This window comes from Paralichthys olivaceus, chromosome 19, assembly GCF_024713975.1.
Source record: "Paralichthys olivaceus isolate ysfri-2021 chromosome 19, ASM2471397v2, whole genome shotgun sequence".
NCBI classification, from domain to species: Eukaryota; Metazoa; Chordata; class Actinopteri; order Pleuronectiformes; family Paralichthyidae; genus Paralichthys; species Paralichthys olivaceus.
The window spans coordinates 5,313,101-5,327,217 of record NC_091111.1 but is presented as its reverse complement, the minus strand read 5'-3'; the positions used below and the strand labels follow the sequence as shown (position 1 = coordinate 5,327,217).

Below are 14,117 nucleotides of genomic sequence, written 5' to 3'. Positions count from 1 at the left end.
ATAATCTCTACATAAAGCAGTGCTAATTAAGAAAATACAAATTCTGCGAGTTTGTGAGTAGATGCTGCAGTAAAGACTGGGGACGACTGCTCTGTGTGTGTTGTGACATACATAATATCATGTAAAACTTTGACCAATTAATGTCACTGTATTTTTTTTTTTGTTTGATATATGAATTGTGGGTAATGTTAAAGGTCAAGTGTGTAAGATTTAGGTGAAAGGGAACTATTGACACAAATTTAATGTAGAATAATCCTCATGATGTTTTCACTAGTGTGATTCATCTAAATTGTATGAATTGTAGTTTTCTTCACAGAAAAGACCCTTTATATTTAAATACTTTATATTTACATGGAGGGGGTCCTCTCTACGGAGGCCGCCATGTTTTTTACATTAGTCCAGACTGAACAAACTAAACACCTTTTGAGTTTTTATGACAACTGAAGCTACCACAGGTTCTTACTCATGTTTGAAAGCGGAGGATGAGGTGAGGGGTGTTTAGCTGCAACATGCAACTTCAACACTCAGTATCAATAAATCTTGAACACTGTCCCTTTAAAGGAGCACTCTACTGATTTTACATAGGTATCAGTTTACTTTTCATTTAGAGTAGCCTATAATACTTTGTCTGAGATTCCTTAAATGTTGCATTATGGGAATGGTAAATGTTTTTTTTGTGTTCGACCCGTCCTCTGGGCTGTGTCTCAGCCTCTGCTGCTTCACACTTCATCTCAAGAGTCACATAAAAACAGCTCAGAAAGTACCGCGCTTAGCTATTTTGTTAAATTAGTTATAAAAGCATTCAAAACACAATTATACATGTTTTATAGTAATGATAAAACCTGTTTTGACACATACAAGTAATTAATATGAAATATTCTTAACTCTACATTGTGTAAAGTAATTATTATTTAATGACACAATGAAGTTTTTATTTGCTAGACTGAACCAGTGTAGTTGAAAGTCAAATCTTAAAACAGTTCCTGGGCTTTTAGGAAAGTTCCTTCAGTGAGTTGTGCGGGGGCATTACTAGCACATACCGCCAAGGATTCAATGTTAAGAATATTTCACATAAATTGAAGCTTCAGTGAAGATTTAAGTTTATTTCTTATAGAGTCTTTCATGTTTTACAGTTAATTAAATATAACTAATGGATGAGACAGAAACGAGAAAATACAAAAGAACAGAATATTTCTGAGGATCAGGTTGTGTAATAAGATATTCAAAAGAAAGCAATTTAAATAATCTCTTTTCAAATAAACATAAACACAAAGTCTAATGCATGCCATACTAAAAACTACGTCCTGTCCGTGTAACGCTCCATGTGACCGTCCAGCACCTTGATTTGATCAGGAGCTCACAGCTGCAGACAGCTATTTAAAGCCTCTTCCTGTGCTTGAATGACAATCTGTGTTTATGTTCAGCTTTCCCCTCCAACTAATTAACTGAGCCCTGAAACACCAAAACACCATGGTCCCCTGAACCTTTTCCTCTCTGACAGCTTCTCCCCGCAGCTGATTTATTATTGCACAATTTCAAATTAGTGCTGAGTGGAGTGAATGTCTCACAACAATTTACGCTCACATGACCTGAGACACTTGTTAATTACTATATTTTAATTAGAGATAATTACAATATAGTGCGTATAATGTAATTTTGTATATAGGCTGATATAACTGTAAACCTTATTTATTCAACACTGTATAAAGCGAAGAGCAGATGATTATCATTAGTATCACATTTTTTTTAATTTAGTGAGTCAGATTATCTAGAATAGACACACATACACACACACACACACACACACACACACACACAGACACAGACAATGGGGGGGTGAGGCTTGGAGGACGTTCTTCACTTTCACTCTACTCCTATACTCCTGTGTCTTCACTTTCAGATTAAATACTGCGCCAATCTTTATTCCTGGAGGAAAGTTTTAATTGCCTGGGAAGCAATGAGACATTTTAGCTTGCAGTATGTCTGCAGGCATACATTGTAGTGGATGTTTGAAAAGGCCTCTTATTATCTATTGCAGCCCTCCCCTCGTCTTTTCAATGTGAAAAATCCCCCTGATGCATGAGGCAGGAATTTGGGTAAATCCAGATTACATCGGAAGCCAGGTGAAACAGCTCAGAAAAGGACTAAAAATATTAGAATGCTGTCAGACACTGCTTAGCTACACTGTTTAATCCTTTGCCATTGCTTGCCTTTTCCTATTTAGTGTTGTAATTTAATATTCTTATGCTGGGTCTTAATATGCATCACTCTCCTGTGGTTAATTCATCATCATGAACCTTTTTTTCAATACAATCACAGCATTACCCTTGGCAAGCTTTTAATGTAACTTAATACTTTATGGTAGGGAAGCCTGGCATGTGTTCCTTTGCTCTTATTTTGGAATATTGCTCACAAGTTAAAATGAGACTTCCAATGGCAACATGCCCCGGAGATGTGCAGATGCAGAAGAGGCAGCTGCGTATCTGCTTTTTTTTTTTTTTTGCTTCCATCACATGTTGACAGCGTGAGTACTTTATCTTTTGTTTACAAGATCCTCCAGTGCTGCTCACCATGTCGTGAAAAACATAAATGAGATTTCAATAAATTGCATTTTTGCCCCATATGGTTTTGCTGAGGCAGTAGCCCCTTTAAAACAATCTGCGGTTCCATCTGGTCACTGTGGTTTTTGCCCCCTCGCCAGTTTGTCCTCCCCCCCACTCCTCCTTTGCTTTCACTTGCTGCCACAGTGTGCCGCCCCAGTTTGAGAACAGTCTCACAAAACATCCTGGGGGTTTCTCTAGGTGGAAGCCTGCATGAGAATTACAGCTCCCTCCGCGGGGGCTTCAGGGACGCCTGATGAATCAGAGCGCCGTGTTCAGCCTTTGTTGGCCTCGTCTTTACGTTCCATTTAAGAGCGAGAACAAAGGCGCACAGAGCGGAAGACGGGAGGAGAGGAGTGGAAGTGAAGGGAACGATTTTGGTGTGAGGAATAATATAAAGTGTATCAATTCAGAGAGATCTGTTTTCAGTGCTCATCCCTCACCCGGCAGCTGATCGCTCTTCTTCTCTCGCTCAGGTGGCATGGGGCCCAACCCTGGCGCCTGCCACCCTGCCCAGATTAATTGAAGCATGCTGTTGTAAATGAATCACATATGGCTAATATCTGCCCACTTTTCCCCTCTCCAGCGCACGCAAGCCTCACCTTTCCTCCTTTGTTTTCTATTTCAGGGAACAGATGACTTCAATCAGTGCTCATTCCCTTTTATTTTTATTAGAGGAAGTCAACACGAGAGAGAGGAAGAAGAAAGGAAGAACAAAAGTGAAAAAGTAGACAAGGTCAGGTGTTCGCTGGTTTCAGTTCACTGTAAAATTCATGACTTTCCCCTTTTGGTTTTTCATTTGTCTCTCCCCACAGTCCACTCTTTACTCTTAACTTGGCTCAAAGCAGATTAATTGCGTTGTCTTACAAAAGGTAGGAATGAGCCGGCGCACCTGTTCCTGATGCCACCTAGCATTAAGATGAATGTGTCATAGCTTCGGTCTTTATTAGTTATTTATAAGACCCACTGCCCAGAATAACAGCACTAGAAGAAGGAGACATAGTGAAAAGTTGCTATCGTCATCCACAAGGAGGTCATATAATAGAGTGATGAATGTTGACCTAAGTGACATTAACAACGGTGTCAGGCCAGGCAGCTCCATCAGGTTGTCATGTCAACACAGCATGGTTGTGACACACATTTGTCTTGTTGACTCGTGTCCTACAGTTGTTTATTTTAACCCTTTAATGGTTTTCACAAAGAAAACTGAAAGAAATCGTAATTCCTGTTTCGTGACTTTTTAAATCACTCATCTCGCAGCTTCTTGAAAACGAGTTTTATTCTCTAGTCTAAGAGGTGAGACGTCTGAGTGATTTAAAACACTGCACCACAATTGATCGGACCTTTTGAGATTTGCATCATGCTGTGTAATAAGACTTTAAAAACGAAAATAAATCCAACAAAGAAACAGCCGTGTAAGCGAAGAGGCTAAAGACTACCTAGCTGTTTAGTTAAATGCTAATGTCAGCACACTAACATGATTACAATGACAAAATAAACCGCCGGTGTTTAGCAGGCCCAATGTTTTCCATGTCCACTATCTTTGTTTAGCACGCTAATACGTTAACATGGGAGCCTATAATCTACATGGGAGCTTATAGTTGACTATGTTCAATGTCTGAGAGTAGCATACTGACAAGCAAACCATTGCTAACAAGCACCGAATGGAAAGCTGATGCTGATGGGAATTTCATTACTTTTTCAGGTATTTAATCATAGACACAATCTGATATTTTTGCCTGGGGATGATTCAGGAGGAAAGGACAGCGACAGTTATTACAGTTCGATTTCCTGCACCAAGTTCCATTGAGGAATTGTCAGGGAAAAAAAGAGTAAGATTTAACCTGTGGGGACCATGAATGTGTTGTTGAGATATATCAGTTTCCGCCAAAGTGGTGGACTGATGGATTAACATTGACATCCCTTAAATACGATATGGAAACTCTACAATAAACACGCTCAACTAGGAGAAAGAATTTTCTGCCCCTAATGTCCTGGAAGGATGCCACATGAAAAGGTAATTTTTCAGCAAGATATCACGACTCAAAATGGGCTTTTCCAACAGCTGAGAAGACCATTAAAGAGAGACCAGGCTGAACTTGTGAGATTATTTTGTTCCTGTCAAAAGAGATTTTGGGGGTTCTGCAACACAGGAGGCATTTGCAGCATATGAGCTAATAGTGCTGCCTCAAGACGTCTGATAGCTGACGAGAACACAGCCTCTCACAAAGCCATGGTGCCCTGTCAGTCCCCTCTTATCATCTGACTGATCAGGGTGTATTCACTAACTTGGCAGTGCCCTTGATTGCATGGTTAGAAATCCAAGTGGTAGATGTATCAGGTTTGATATGAATATTATGTGGTTTGCCCATGGGGACAATTCCATTTGTAAGACCTACCCACTTCTTTGTCTCTTTTTGGATTTGTCACTTTGCATTAAATTTAGGGAGTAAAGCTTTTAAACAATCGTTATAATGGAAAGCATGCTTTGGTGGCGACACCACTGTGATCGGTATCAAAGCCATCTGGAAAATAAAAGTCCTGCTTGTCTTTAAAAGTGCGTTCATGCCCTTTAAATCCTGCATCTTGAATTTCCACATTACATTCTGGGTTGAGGGGGCATGTCAGTAAATCAGTTCATGCAAATGTTCTATGTGATTGCACTTCAAATGGTTGGAGGATGATGACGCTAAATTCAGATGCAGCAGACTAAACCCCTTTTCTGTCGCTGTGGTTGTGTTCATCCCCTCACATTTCCTGATCTATCTACAAAAAACAGATGTCGACGACACGGAGCTTCACAAGAGTATTAACATGTGCAGTGGCCTTATGTTCAAATTTTGTTTTTCATTAAACAGTCTTAATATGTATGATTCCTACACTAAATGCTATGGTGTGGCTCCCAGCGTGCACTGCCCACAAGCATTTGTCACACTGAGCCACTTGTGCGACGCACTGTTGTGATTAATTGCGTGGCCCTGCACAGATTTACTGTGATAGTCCCGGTGTCAAGGAATGAGTTTGCAGACCGGCTCTGCAAGCACACACCCAGCATTCACAGTGGTCTGCAGTTGTTAAACACACAGACCAGACGTGGAGCATGCACATGCTGGAACAGTGAGGTTTGTAGGTGCTTATTCTGCACACTGAACCTCTTTGTTCCCCAACCGACCTTCATCCAGACACTTTTATTTGACAACGAGGTGTGCCCCGCAACAGCCGATTGGAGATGATGTCCCTATGCAGCCGCCAGGGGTGGCGATTACGACTGTCATAAAACAACCTTGGCTCCATCTCCCTGGTGTATAAGAGCAGGACAACAATAGCTGGCACATGTGCAAAAAAAGAATAAAAGGAAGTCCAAGGGAATGGCAAAAATTCCCCCTCTTGTTATTTAAAACTGTTCAGAGCTAGCAGGTATTTCTCATGACTATCTGCTTTCCCCTGGGTATCGGGTATCTTCGGGGTGAGTCTCGAAATGCCTCAGAAACATAGTAGGAATGCAGAGACTGCACATGGAAGCATTTTAGACGACTGCAGAGGAGGCGGCCGCTAGAGAGATGTAAGACGAAACATTGCTCAATGTCCTCTTCAATGTATCTCTTGGATAGAGAGTGTTAACACATGTTTCGTTCCAGGGCTATCTACCCTGGTGTGTTTGTGTGTGTGTGTGTCTGGGCCTGCAGAATAGTAACTGCCGTGTCATAGCGGGGGTTGTATTGAAATACGCCCCTGGGACTTCAGCGCTGGCTCAGGACCAACTCTACTGATACGTTAACAAGAAGAACTTGTTCTTATCAATGGGGCGCTTTATTCCTGCTGTACACACACACACACACACACACACACGTACACACACGTACACACACACACACAGAAACATTAACAGACTAAGTCAGAGAGACAGAAATGCAAACATCAAAGATTCCAATAAACTCAGAGACAGACACACATCTACAAACAATTTACTAACAGACAAACACATTCACACAACTCAAACACGTTCACTAACCAACAGCCGTGCACATAAACATTTCTCAGGGACCAATAAATGCACAAAGATGGACAGAAAGAAAGAAACACACACACACACGCACACACACACACACACACTCATAGCCTATGGGTACAAAGACAAAGTGTTGACATCAGGAATGCCCTTAGAGATTCTCATTGCACCACACACACACACACACACACACACACACACACTGCACACTTATTATTGTTTAAAGGAGGAAACAGAATCTTTCAACCAGGAGGAATTTACACAAGAAAGACAGGATGGGAAAAAGAAAGGGTGCGGAAAGAAAGAGATACACGTGTGTTTATGTTAGTAATGTAGAGGTGTCTTGGTAGGTGGCAGGAATACTGTTCCCCTGGTATATTTAGTGTAATGCAGGACTAGGAATACTGGGGGTACTAGTATTTCTCTTGATACTGACAAAGATGTATTATATTAAAAGTGTAATGTAATGTAAAGTAATGCAGGCAAAACCATGTTACAACAGGTAAATCTATTAATGATTGTAATGTTTAATCATTACCAAAAAATAATTAACTGGACATTGAACATTTATGTTGATTAGTTTGTATTATTTCACGTCTGGTTTATTGGTAAATAACTGTTTGTCTTCTATTAACTAATGAAGTGATCATTGTCTACATACAACAAGATAAAGAAAGAAATATTATTTTTCTTCAAACCTGCATCAACTGATTTGTTTGGCAACAAACTGTTATCCTGATACTAACTTATTATCACTCTATAAAGTTGATGGCAGCAACAAAGGTGCCTATTTACACATCCAGCAGACATCAGCATTCATTTAGAGTCAGGTTTCTGACCACCTGGTGAATGTAGGTCCAATATTCACTCACCCAATATTCAATATTTCCTCTTTAGCTCTGTTTTCCCTTTTAACAACTCCTGAGTGAAATATCTGTTTGTTTAGCTGTTAAATGCTCCACCGTGCTCAGCAGCTAGCCACTGTAGCTGTATCTGTATGCAATTTGGTGCTGGGCAGGTTGTGCACGTTGGGTTTATCACAGACTTCCCACTGAAAACAGCTGTATGCTGCTACTGGAAACGAGGCTGGGGAGAGCAGGAGACTTGAACCCAAACAGCATAAACTGTGGTTTTTCGAAGCCAAAACAACGAGCTGTAAGAGGCTAAAATGTGTGGTGCAGCTTTAAGGCTGCACTGCTCAGCTGGCTTGACATTTTAGGGTGGTACGTACTTAAGTCTGGGAGGAGGCACTGCCTTAAAGGCCGAGGTCAGGCTAAAAAAATCTCCCATGGATTAGATGAAAGATTGTAACATAGCTCACTATGGAGATGTTTTAAGGGGGTGTACGGTAAATCGGTCGTAACAGCTATATTTGTGTGTGAGGTGGACGAGAGAGGCACAGGGAGGAGAAAGGAAAGGAGGATGAGAACACAGGAAATCTGAGATCACTGTTCATAATGGCAGATAGGAGTAATGGTAGTAAAAGCAGGAAGCGAGAAAGGCACCGTCACCTCCTTGGCTGCTGCTCCTGCAGACTGTGGCGTGAAGCACAAAACAGTGCCCAGCCATCCACTTCTCTGCTAATCTCTCAACGTGGCCCACCTAAATGAAAAGGCTTTTTGACAGAATTTAATTACAAACAGCATTAGGCACTCGTCTCTCCTATTCTCTGTTGCTTTCCCCACACACACCTCTCATATACTTCCACTGCAAGTAGACCTCCTCACTCATGCCAGCAAAAAGCCTTGATTTCTCTAGCCTGTGCCGCTGCACACATACAGTTCAAATACACACAAACATACAAGGCGTCTGTGAAATACAGCTCCCATTCTCATGCAGTACCAAGGCCAAGTGCTGCATTACTCACACTCTGTGTCACTTAACTAAACAAAGCTGGGTACAGGTCTGTGTGGAGGCAAGGCATTAATACCCCCCACCTAACACACTATTATTGCTGGAACTGTGTAAAAGCTCTGCCGCGTGTTCGCCAAAATCTTCTGCTGCGTCTGTGCAGCTGCAGCTTTTTTGCCTTACATCCCACAAGTCACAAGATCCCGTTGTTTTCAGAAATCCATTAAAAGCTGCTCGCAGAACGCGAAGCTTACGGCTGCCTCGACTATCACAGTCTTTATTGAATAACACATGTTTTTTTTTCCAGATGTGACCCAATCATACAGCTCATTATCATGTTTAATGACAGGCTATTTTCACTTCTTCCATTGCTGAGCACTTACACAGTCACAGTACTTGTAGTGAAATGATTCAAGGATGGAAAAGAGTTTGATACGATTACTAGCACAGTTATTGCGATATAGTACAATTACGTAAGACAAAATACTTGAGTGACGGTAAAATGATGGATTGAATTAGACATTCGTTGCAATAATATCATCTTTTGAGCAGGAGCCTGGTTTCTAGGCGGTTTTTCCTGTGGTAAAAACAGTGATGTGTTTCTGTTTCGCAACTTAAATGTAATTTGTGCTTTACACAAAAGATGATATTTGTCATACCCACATCCCTCTTATCCCTTTGTGGTACTAAACAATATTTTAAGGTCTCAACCTTACTCTGTAAAGGGCCCTGGGATAATGTATGTTGTGATTTAAAGCTTACTGAATAAAACTGGATACAATTGAATTAAATAGAGAAGTGCCGTCCACTTCTGGCAAGGCTGCTCATCTTTAATCATGAACAAGCAACATATAGGGAAAATTAATAGTTTTTCATTTATATGTCGCCTATATTGACAATACAACTTGTATGATTTATCACCATGACAACAAATTCTAATTGAATGTGTGTGACAGCTTTTTCACGTTGATAAAATGAATGTTGGGTATTTATATTGCGTACATTTTAATGTTTTAGTCAGTACGAGAAAGAAACGTACATGCTATTATTCGCATGGGACTATGATTCAATTCAGTTTTATTTGTATTAGTGCCAAATCACAACATATATTATCTCAAGGTACTTAATTTGGTGAGACTATACAATTTTAAATTCTGTAAAACATTACAGTTCAATGATTGATTAGCTGTAAGCACTACTGTCACTGGAGCTAAGCTTACTTTATCCATCAGCGATACTGTCACTGGATTAAGCTAAGGTTAGCTATGAGCACCACTGTCACTGGAGCTAAACTAACATTAGCTGTTAATGGTCAGGTAATACATGTCCAGACTATAGATTAGCTGCTTGATAAACTGTTTTATGAAGTAACAAAAGTAAATTTAGTAACGCAACAGTTTTTGCAATGATTATTATTATGTGACATTTTTCAAGACACTTTGACCAACACCGGTCAAAGTGTATCAAAATGAGTGTGAGTGAATTATTCAGCAGAGGTGGTATCCAGACACGGACATGTCTCACTTCTAATCGTGAGGGTGAAGATATTATAGTGAATCGGTAATAAACTTTATTTCTTTCAGTGAATGAGACTTTTCTTATTTCCTCTGAAGTCATCTAGAATTGCTTTCAGGAATATGAGATATTAATATGTATAATTACTTAGGAAAGACACAAGCTCAAGTGTTGGAATTAAACACAAGTACTCTAATTCAATTCGATTTATATCTTTGTAGAGATATGCAGCATTGTAATTGACTTTAATTCCCCAAAAAAGGATTATAAAGAATAGAATAATTGAAGTTGAGTGCATTGGCCTGATACTAAGCTGAATGTCTTTCATGTGGGTACTATGTGAGGCCAGCAAACAAACAAATAAATCAAGTGTCAACCTTATATTGGTTTAATTACAATTCCAATTGAGTTCTCTTCTCCATAGTAATTTCAGGCTTTTATGAAGGCAACCTCTCACTCCTCTAATGTCTCTTGTGCTTATGGGAAAAACTCCCTAAACTTTATTCTCCCCTGAAACAGTTTAGTGATCTCTGCAGCCGAGTCAATAAATAGGAACACATGACTTATTTTTTGGCCCCTCTTAGCTCCCACTGCTCCCCTACTCTGTGCACGATCCAATTTCAGCCCGACAAGAGGTGATCCTTCCTCAGGACGCGTTCAGATGGAGGCCGCCGGGCCGTTTACACAGCGGAGTGAGAATGAGGGATTTCTAATGACTCTGCACTCTGATAGTCTTCCAGTGGTGCCCAAGGCCTCTTGCCAAGGACCTTTCAACTCGACACAACTACTCACCTACCAGTCCCATAATTCTAGAGTATAGGCAGAGCGATCGGGGCCTCTAAGTCCAGGAAGCATAGCCGTGCCGAGTGTTAGCAGATGGAGTCCATGCTGATTTGATTTTTTTTCCCCCCTGCCTTTACACTCAAATCTCTGAAGAGTCAAACATTGCACCGGGCAGAACATTTGAAAGCTTGATCACGTTTATTAGGTTTACTTATCGCTGCCTTTCATACCTTTTCAACATTCTGAACCAAAAGCTATTATAGTCCTGAGGGAGACATTCAAAGGAAAACGTCCTTTGTCAGTTTGTCAGGTTTTACGATGTTAATGCAAATGTGATCCCTGAATAATGAGTGCCGTGTCAAAAATATTAATGATCCCCTTTAATTGAGTAATTAGCGGTGAAGCTGTCCTGCGTTATTAAGTAACCTCAAAGCTTTCTAATATTTTTCAGAAAGGTGAATCAAGGTGGAAGCTGTGATTCTGCCAGGTTCAGTGATTAACTTCTGGTAATCCAGTTTTACTAGACTTAAATACATTATTCATTATTTTCTCTTGTGGCATTTTGCACCTGCGGCAATGCTGCATTGCCATGGAAACATTAATCGTGAATTGAAGCCTTTTTTAGGGTTAATAATATAAATTATTTTCAAGCGTATTGAACGTTTTTGTGTTATTTCTTTCCCTTTTCATTCTGTGCAACGTTCCTGTCTATTCTTGAGATTGCCAGTTGGTTTAACAGAGCAGAAAGGTTCCGTGATTAATTTCAGGACAATTCCAAGTTCCAAGTTCTCTTTGTTTTAAATTTGGTTTGGTCTCAAAACTACCCAGATGTGACAGCTATCAAAGGCTGAGCGATGGTGTTGCATTGACAATGCCTGTCAGTCAGATGTTTGATAGATTTTGATACAATATTCCAAATAAAAATGTTATATCTGTCTCTGTCTGTTTATTTTAGTACCATCTTTGTAGATAAGCTGCTGATTTCACATCCCAATACCCCTGAGATCACTTGTCAATCAATCAAATGAGTACGATATGGAGTTTTGATTCATTATTTAGTTTTTATCATTCCTATTTTGAGTTACATACTTTACATATACATGTGAATTAGTAGGACAGTTCACAGCGGTAAATAATATTAATTCTTAGTAATTATGAGGGATGTATATTTGTCTGTTTGAATTAATTGTATTTCTAACGATACCGTACATTAGACACAACTATATATAATTGGACACAACACAATTCACCACTGTAACAATGAGTCCAACGCTAATCGATTCAACACAATGCAATTCAACCTGATACTAAGCGATGCCAATGAATTTGATGGTATGCAATTTAATCAGGTTCAGATAGTTTGATTTTAATTCTTTGTTTTTTCTTAAGCAGACAGCAAATCATGAATTAACCCAAATAATAATTTCTATCTGATTTCTTTTTGACTTCTAAAACATTTAGACCATTTCCCAACAGGCATTTCCACAAGTCCTTTAGTACAGAAAAGATCAAATAACTCCGGGCCTTGACTTCGCCTGAAATCAGTCACTCTTTCCTGTTCTGTGTCTCCTGTTACACTCAGCATGTTGGCAAACTCAACAACTCGAGCAGCGGGCCTGTTTCTACACTTTACAGAGGCAAGTACAACATATTTTGCAAATTGCCTGAGTCTTGTCAAATTGTTCGTCACTCTTAAAAAAACTGAGGTGTCGACAAACATTTGGTTTGGAGCAGTTTGGTGGAACGTGCTGCTTGTCATCCTCCGAGATAATCTATGACACAACTCCAGCTGCCTGAGAGAAGTGGCCACTGACAGAACAGATAGAATATTCTTTTATATTTGATCTTATTCGATAGTCGCATTTCAAAATAATGAAGGTATAGGGCAATTACTAAATTGGATTTGACAGATGAAAAACATTTCCAATGACTCTTCATTGATTAATTGTTCTGTATTTGATAGAATATTCAGTTCTCTAGACGAAGAACAGATCCAGATCCTCACACTTGAGAAGCTGGAACCAGCACACAGTCTTTTTTGTCTTGAAATACAACAATTGATTTGAGTTTGTTTCTAGCTACAAATATTAAGTAGTTATTGTACGACTATGTAATTGTATCACTATTTTAAAAGGGACAGTTGTATGTGTATCTGTAATTCATCTAATATGTAGAAGAAGTAAGCAAGAATCACTCTAGTGAGATCTTCTCTTACCATGTTTACAATGGTGAAGCAGAAAAATGATCTATGCAAAAAATATGCAAACAGAGCAGAAATATTTTCAGCAAATGTCACATAATATTACTTCAACGTGTATTAAAAGCTACAAGCCTCGGAGGGCGTGGTAATCCCACTCTGGACCGCATGTCTCATGGTGTCAGTGGACTTGAAGCAGCAGAAAAAATGGGATTTATTTACAAAAAATGAACATATAGGATCAATCCTAAAATTGATTTCCTTTAACCTGCATTAATTCTGAAACTGGTCACACCCTCAGGCTCATACTGTCGTCACAGAAGGGAGGGGGTGGGTGTAAAATCGCTCTACAAGGCCAGGAACCTCATCCACGTGTCCCTGAATGGGAGTCGGGCATTAGGATGCAGGGAAAACAAGGAGCACTTGACCTCCATTGTCTCCGTGTTTGGTCACATTTCCCTGTCACAGTCACAGGCCCGAGCGAAACTCCATTTCCTCCAACACGTCAGCGTGTCGGAGACAAATCATAACAGTGCAGGCGCATGGGCACACACTCGCAATGTCACTGCAACGTGGGTTCATCACCCCCATCAAAGATGCTGCAGTTCATCCTTCAGGAGGGGGAGTCAACACACACACACACACACACACACACACACACACACACACACACACACACACACACACACTTACTTTCACACATTTCTGTTTTTCATCTGGGCATACAAACCCATGCATGTCTTCGCAGAATTCTTTCCTTGAGAGTGTGGCTCCTTTGACATTTAACCAAAGCAAAACAAATTCCACTCATGAGTGAGTTTTCAGAGCTCACAAAAACAATGTGTAAAATGATACTCAGAATAATTAGAGTTTAAAATGTCCCCTGATAATAAATACGGGTGGGATGGATGAAGCAGAAAAAAGCAGTTACTCGCAGACTGGCTGGATATATTGGTTCCTGTAAATGAGGGCATTTTGTCGCTTATAATGATGCGGCTGTGCACAGTTTACTAGTTAATTTAAGAAGAGACCATTTTGAAGTGTGACCCAGTAGGAATTGAGTGTTTTTATTCCTCATCTGCACTCTGGTTTTAAAGAAATGTCCTCACTAAACCGCTGCTACTTTTACACGTCTGGGTCCATTTATGTGAACAGTCCCTGT

At 40.0% G+C, this 14,117-nt stretch overlaps 1 protein-coding gene across 2 annotated transcripts in view; it reads right to left on the bottom strand.

Annotated features, from left to right (window-relative positions):
• flrt2 (fibronectin leucine rich transmembrane protein 2) overlaps positions 1–14,117 on the bottom strand; it is a 45,255-nt gene that overhangs the window by 17,770 nt on the left and 13,368 nt on the right. The window lies entirely within an intron of this gene.